General features: G+C 37.0%; 1 pseudogene; it reads right to left on the bottom strand.

Moving 5' to 3' along the window:
* Positions 1-3,321: 3,321 nt before the first annotated feature.
* LOC150006311 (pyruvate dehydrogenase E1 component subunit beta, mitochondrial pseudogene) lies at positions 3,322-4,440 on the bottom strand (annotated as a pseudogene).
* Between the last annotated feature and the right edge of the window lie 2,292 nt (positions 4,441-6,732).

Below are 6,732 nucleotides of genomic sequence, written 5' to 3'. Positions count from 1 at the left end.
AGAAACAAAATGGGTATTTGAATAGAACTAAGAAAAAAAGATGACCAAGTCATGGACTCTATCACTGGAAAGCTCTTAATGCAGCCAGAATGATGAGCATGTGGAAATACAAGACATGCATGGTGGGCAAAAATAGCTTTACAGTCATAAGTATGCAAAATGCAGAGTTTATTCTTGTATTATTAATTATTGTATTACTTTTCATACAAACAACTGTAAACCTACTTTTGCCCCACCCTACATAATGGCCATAATATTATTTATATAGATCTATATGATGCGATACACTAAAAAATGTGACAAGGAATATTGAGTAGCAAACAAAAATCTGTCCTGCCTGCAGGAATGATACAAGGTTTCACCAAGGGTCAGAGTCATTCCTTGGACCAGCTGTAAGTCACCTAAGAGTGATATTAAAAGGTTGACTGCAGTTTCTCCACAGATATTCTTACCATTGTTTCTTTCTCTCCAGAGAGGGAAAGGAAAGAAAGAACAAAGACCAGTGAAGGTTTTAGATGTCAGCATTCAGAATGATGAGTTTACATTCTTATATGTTTAAATTTATATATATATACATATATATATATATGTATATATATATATATATATATATAAAGTCTCAGGCTCACCTACCCTGTCTGTCCTTGAGGATGTACAAGTTCTCAATAAGTTATTCCTATTACAAAATTAAAAGAACTCCCACAGGGACCATAGCACTTCTTCAAGTTTATCACTTCTGATCAAGGTGCCTAAATGTCCATTCATTTGCCAAAAACTTGTAATAAAAATTTTAATTCTACTACGGGGCTTGAAGGGGAAAATATTTATATTACATACCTCTCAATCCTCAGGGAATACATTTAAAAATTATACGTTTTAAACACCAGTGAGCTTTGCAGGTTCATAGTCTGGCTGTTTATACACAGTGTTGTAAAACTAATATAAAGAACCCATCCAAAAAAAAACCTGACAAAACAAAAATCTGACAAAAAAAGTTAAAAGTCACTAATGACAATTCATTTTAGTTCAGTTCATTAAATTAAACACTGCCATAGTGATTCTTCTATTTTCCTGTTCTTTAGATTTTGGTATGTAAAATAAGGAGAAATAATGCTTCAATTAAATATTTTAAAGAGAAATAGCTTATTTGCTCACTTAACATTTAAAGTCAGGTAATTTTCATGACAATTAGGAAACATACTTTTTTTTCTCCTTTCTGTTTTAATTTTTCTCCAGTAATTTGTATGGTACCTGAATTTTAGTAGGCAACCAACAAATATGCATACCATAAGTTAATAAATGACAGGTATTGTAAGTGACATGCACAAAAATGTTTATAACAATATTGTTCATAATAATAAAACAAATTTTTAAAGATAGAAGCAATCCATATTCCCATCAACAAGAGTGCACAAATGATCTTTATTATGTCATGTATTGAAATGTATAATCAACATTCACAGAAAATAAATACTAGACACACATGACTGTATGGATAAATATTAATAATATAATACCAAAAAGTAAATCTCAAGAGATTTCATAGTCTAATATTTTTGGTAAGGTTAAGAAAACTAAAGTAAAAATAAATAATTTTAAGAACATATATATGAGGGGGGACCCCAGAAAAAGGAATTATCTTCTGGAGTGTGGGACCATTGTAGTACAGGCTTCCCCAGCTAGGTGAGTATTCTAGGCACCCATTTTGTATCAGTGTACCAGCTGACATTGCTGTTCAGCTTCAGTGATTTTTTTTTTTAAGGACTCTTTTAATGCATTTGCCTATTTCATGATGGGTGATTTATAAGTGCACCTCTCCACAGCGGGATGCGTGTTTAGCAGTTTTTGACCAGAAACGACATGACCCCCACACCCCATCAATCTATTCACTCAATCTCGCCCCAAGTGACTTTTTGTTTCCCTCAAAGGGAAATGTTGTGCTGATGTGGAAGAGGTGAAACAAAAAATGGCAGCTGCACTAAAAGGCATCAAAATTGACAAGTTCAAAAACTGTTCTGAGCAGCAGAAAAAAATATCTTGATAGGTATATTGCATCAAATGGAGAGTACTTTGAAGATGACTCAAATTTAAACATGTAAGAATAAATACATAATTTTTATAAATAAATATAATTTTGGGGGGTCCCCCCATAAATGCAATAAGAAATTATGTACAAAAAAATGTAGGAAAAATATCAACATGAGTTTTGGAGTGATAATTTATCTCAGGTGGGAGGGAGCTTGGGAGCACATGTATGGTATGGTTAAATGAATATAAATTTTTGTAAAGTTCCATTCAAGCCTTTAAGTGGAGAGTTTTAATATTTAATTTATTAAAAACATAAATATATATGCATGATAAAAATGTGTCATGAATGAAAAATGATAATCGATTTAGTTCTGTGACCTGAGGTAATCAGACACAGGTATACACACATGAATACACACATGATTAGTGAATAGATGTGTACAGACAGCTTGGATGTATGAATAGCGTCCATAGTACTATTACCTGAGAGATGTGAGTCAGAGGACTCCCTGTCTCCTCAGTTCTTGTATTGGTCACAAAAGGTGTATTCAAATGAGAGACAACACAGATAGTGGAAATGAGATAGCAAGTTTATTTATGTAGCACATATGAGCACAAAGCTGCAAGCAGGCACCTGGCTAGTCTGAGTGTCCCAGGTAGAAAGCAAATAAAGTTGTTAGTAAGTTTATTCTCTACATTTAAGCCAAGGCTACAAGTGGGCACTCAGCTAATCTGAGTGCAGTGACTACTGGCATTCAAGGGTTATATTCTTTAGGCAGCTCATAGGTTCCCCCTCTTTCATTTCCTTCTAAACCTTGGGAATAATATACAGCTGCAATACTTTCTTTCTCAGCTAGTAAAGGCTCTTTGTCATAGTTAATAAAATTGCTACAGATGCTCTCTTTCCCAACAGATTCTTTTTTTCCCCCCAGTTAGGAATTCCTTTATTCTTTATCAAAACAATCTAACAGTAAATATAGATCATACGCTTTTGTTTTTACATACAAGTATTTTTTTTTTTTTTTGGATAAATCTTTCATCAGGACTCTGCCACATTCATACCTTATCCTTCCAGCAAGAGGGTAAAATTTTACATTGGTCTTATTCAAAGAAATGGCAATTGTAACAGACAAAAAGTAGGTATGGAGTCTAGGGCAGTAAGAATGGAGTTTTTCCACATACAAGCACATTTAAACTTCTTCCCAGTACAAAAACATTTATGAATCATAATGTCTTACAGTTCAATCCAGGTAGTGTCAGAAGTATTTTAAATAAACACCAGTGATTTGACATTCAAGTCCAAACTAGATATTCAGTTTTCTTTATTACAAATATGATGTCTGTAACCTGAGGTACAGAGTTGTCTTCTAGAATCTTTGCATAAGGCGTAGGGACATTAGCACCAGTGACACGAACTGCAGATGCATTTAGGAAACGGAATGCGAGGCCTTCCATGATCCTGGCACAAATTTCAGCACCTACGCCAAATCGTGGCCAGCCTCCTTCCACAGTTATGATATTATTGGTCTTCATGACACTAGCTTCTATTGTTTCAACATCCATTGGTCTGATGGTTCTCAAATTTATCACCTCACATTCAATTCCCTCTTTAGATAGCACTGTTGCAGCTTCTAAGCAGTGGTCCACAGGTATTGAATGGGCATCTACAGTTATATGTGTCCCTTGCCTTTCTATTTTGGCTTTTCCAATAGGAATCAGAAAGTCTTTTGACTGAGCTTCTGAGGGAAGTTCAAAAGGAACTCCATACATCAGTTCATTTTCTAGCATTGCCACTGGATTGTTATCCTGAATGGCTGATTTAATAAGTCCTTTTGCATCATCTGAATTCCAGGGACTGACCACCTTTAAGCCTGGGAAGTGCTCATACCAGGCAGCAAGGCACTGTGAGTGTTGGGCAGCTACACCTGCTGAGGTACCATTGGGCCCTCTGAAGACTATGGGCACATACTGAAGGCCCTCCAACATGTAGTAGGTCTTGGCAGCCGAGTTTATAACCTGGTCAATAGCTTGCATAGAGAAATTGAAGGTCATAAATTCACAAATGGGCTGCAACCCAGCCATAGCTGCACCTACAGCAATTCCAGCAAAACCCATCTCAGATATGGGTGTGTCTATGATCCTCTTATCTCCATATTTCTTCCATAGTCCTCGACTTACCTTGTATGCCCCATCATACTGGGCAACTTCCTCCCCAAGCAGAAATACCTTCTCATCTCTTTCCAGCTCCTCATCCATACCTTGATATATAGCCTCACGAACTGTTACTTGAAAATGGTTGTTTTTGTTATGTATATGCTGCAGCGTCACTGGCGCCATCCGGTGGAAGCTCCTCCTCAGCAAGCCAGAGATCTGCTGAAGGGGTCTCCGCACCAGCTCAGACACCCCAGCCATCTTAACCGTGTCCTCTACCTGCCGCTGAATGACCTCAACAGATTCTTAAGGACTCCCCTCCTGTGTTATCCCTGCTTGTGATACTCAGAATGCCCGGCAATCTGACCAGGCTCAGGACTGCTGAGTCAATGGGTGACACATGTCTCCCTCCTCCTCACTGCCTTAGTTTACTAACTGTCCTACCTAATGGGATAAGGGAGAAAAAGATGTCACCAAAACTGGGCAGTTAGTAGAGGGGAAGTAATAAAAAGTAGACAGAGAGAAAATCATATTACACTGGGCCATTGATTTCTTTAGACTGATTTCAGAATTGTTATTCTGCATAATAATTCAGTATTTAACTATTTTAGAAACTGACAAAATATTTTCAGCACTGGCTACACCCTTCTACATTACTGCAGGAAATATATGAGTATTCCAATTTTGGCACATCCTCACTAATACTTGCTATTTTTCATTAAAAATATCATTATTAGTATAACAATCTTAGTGAGTGTGAAGTGGTATCTTATTATTTATTTTATTTATTTTCCCTAATGACTAATTTTTTCAAGCATTTTTTCATGCACTTATTGACCATTTGTATATCTTCTTTAAAAAAATGTCTATTCAAGTTTATTGTCTAAAATTGGGTGGTTTGTAGTTTTGTTGTTGAATTTTAAGTGTTTGTTTTATGAGCAAGAGTCTACATCATTATCCAATATATCATTTGCAAATATTTTCTCCTAACTGTACATACTCTTTGCTTTTTTGATGGTGTCCTTGATGCAGAAAAGTTTCCATTTTGATGAACTCTAGTTTCTTGATTTCTATTTTCTTACTAATATCTTCTTATTTTTTAATTTTTTATAAGTATATTTTATTGATTATATTGTTACAATAGTTCCAATTTTTCCCCTTTGTTCCCCTACGCCCAATACCCACCCTCCTTCAACAATCCCTCCTCCCCAAGTCCATGCCCATGGGTCATACATACAAGCTCTCCTGCCTCACACTTTCATATATTCTTCTCCTTTAAAAAAAAATTAACTAATTAATTATTTTAACAATAGAAAATAACAATTCCTGCCTCTCAGACTTAAGACCCTTTATAATCTTATAAAGGATCATGGGCGAAGGCCTCCTGCTCCTCTAGCTGCTTCAAGCTGGACATGGTCATCGTCCTACCTACCCTTGGGTCCAGAAATCCCTAATAAGAGTAGGGGTGTAGAGGTGAAGGTGTCCTTCCCACATGGGGAAGGATCATGCAGACTCAAGGTCAGTTGGCTGTCCCCGGAAACAGCATGCTTGATTTAACAGTCTGGCATCCTTCCTGGAGGCAACAGATTTGGCAACAGGGTTAAAAGACATCATTCAATCCATAACCACTAGATGACAAAAGGAAGTATGAATGTTTCAATGTCCCATATTAGGGAAAAGAAGGGCTTCTTTGGAGGAAAGTGTGCCAGGTACATCTCACCTGTCCAAAATCCTTTTGCTTATTATACTTAGTTTGGGCTGAGGGAAATATTTTAGGTTTCCCCCCTCTCAGACCTCTGGGCTCTTTCTGTCCAAGCCATTAGGACAGAAAAGAGAACCCAGTTTTAAAGTGAAGCCCACAGACCACCCCATTCTTCACCAACGCAGCCACTTAGTTCAGCCAAACCATTGAGTCTCAGGAGGCAGCGCTGCAGACAGGATTAAGTGAGGCCTATACAAACAGACAATCACTCAGGTAATGAGATCGTAGGCTTATGCCCTTTGAAAACAGAAAACACATGTTAATTTATGCAACGTAACCCACAAACAAGTCTCTAAATCTGTAGGACTATCTTATCGGAAAGACATTCAGTTGCAAGGCATTTGACACTCTTCTTGCCTGTAAATTAAACATCTTTGATAATACCACATAGTTTAATTTTCAAATCAAAACAAACTTTAAAGGAAGATAAACTTTAAAGATGGTTAGCTGCACTACTTTATAGTCTACCACTGAGGATTGTATTTCCCTTGAATCATGATTTTTCTTCCTGAGATTACCCTCCTTGTCATTAAAGGGACTGCATTAAGTCCATTTTTAATTTATCCTGTTCATTTGCATAAACGCAACAAGAGCAGCAAATGATCACTTATGATCTTTAGTTCTGCTTTGCTGGAACTTACGCAAGGAACATTTAAGGCGACCTTCAGTCTGCCCTTCAGGGCACAGAAGCTGAGCCACATACCTGCCATTCAGCCTTGCCTGTAAACACCTGTCTTTTCCAAGTCCTTCTGGTTTTTCATTGTGCCTTAAGGCCCCTTCTAGCCATCTTT

Source organism: Furipterus horrens, unplaced genomic scaffold (assembly GCF_987537825.1).
Source record: "Furipterus horrens unplaced genomic scaffold, mFurHor1.1.pri manual_scaffold_6, whole genome shotgun sequence".
Classification (NCBI taxonomy): domain Eukaryota; kingdom Metazoa; phylum Chordata; class Mammalia; order Chiroptera; family Furipteridae; genus Furipterus; species Furipterus horrens.
The sequence above is the reverse complement of the archived record's forward strand: the minus strand, read 5'-3'. Positions and strand labels throughout refer to the sequence as shown.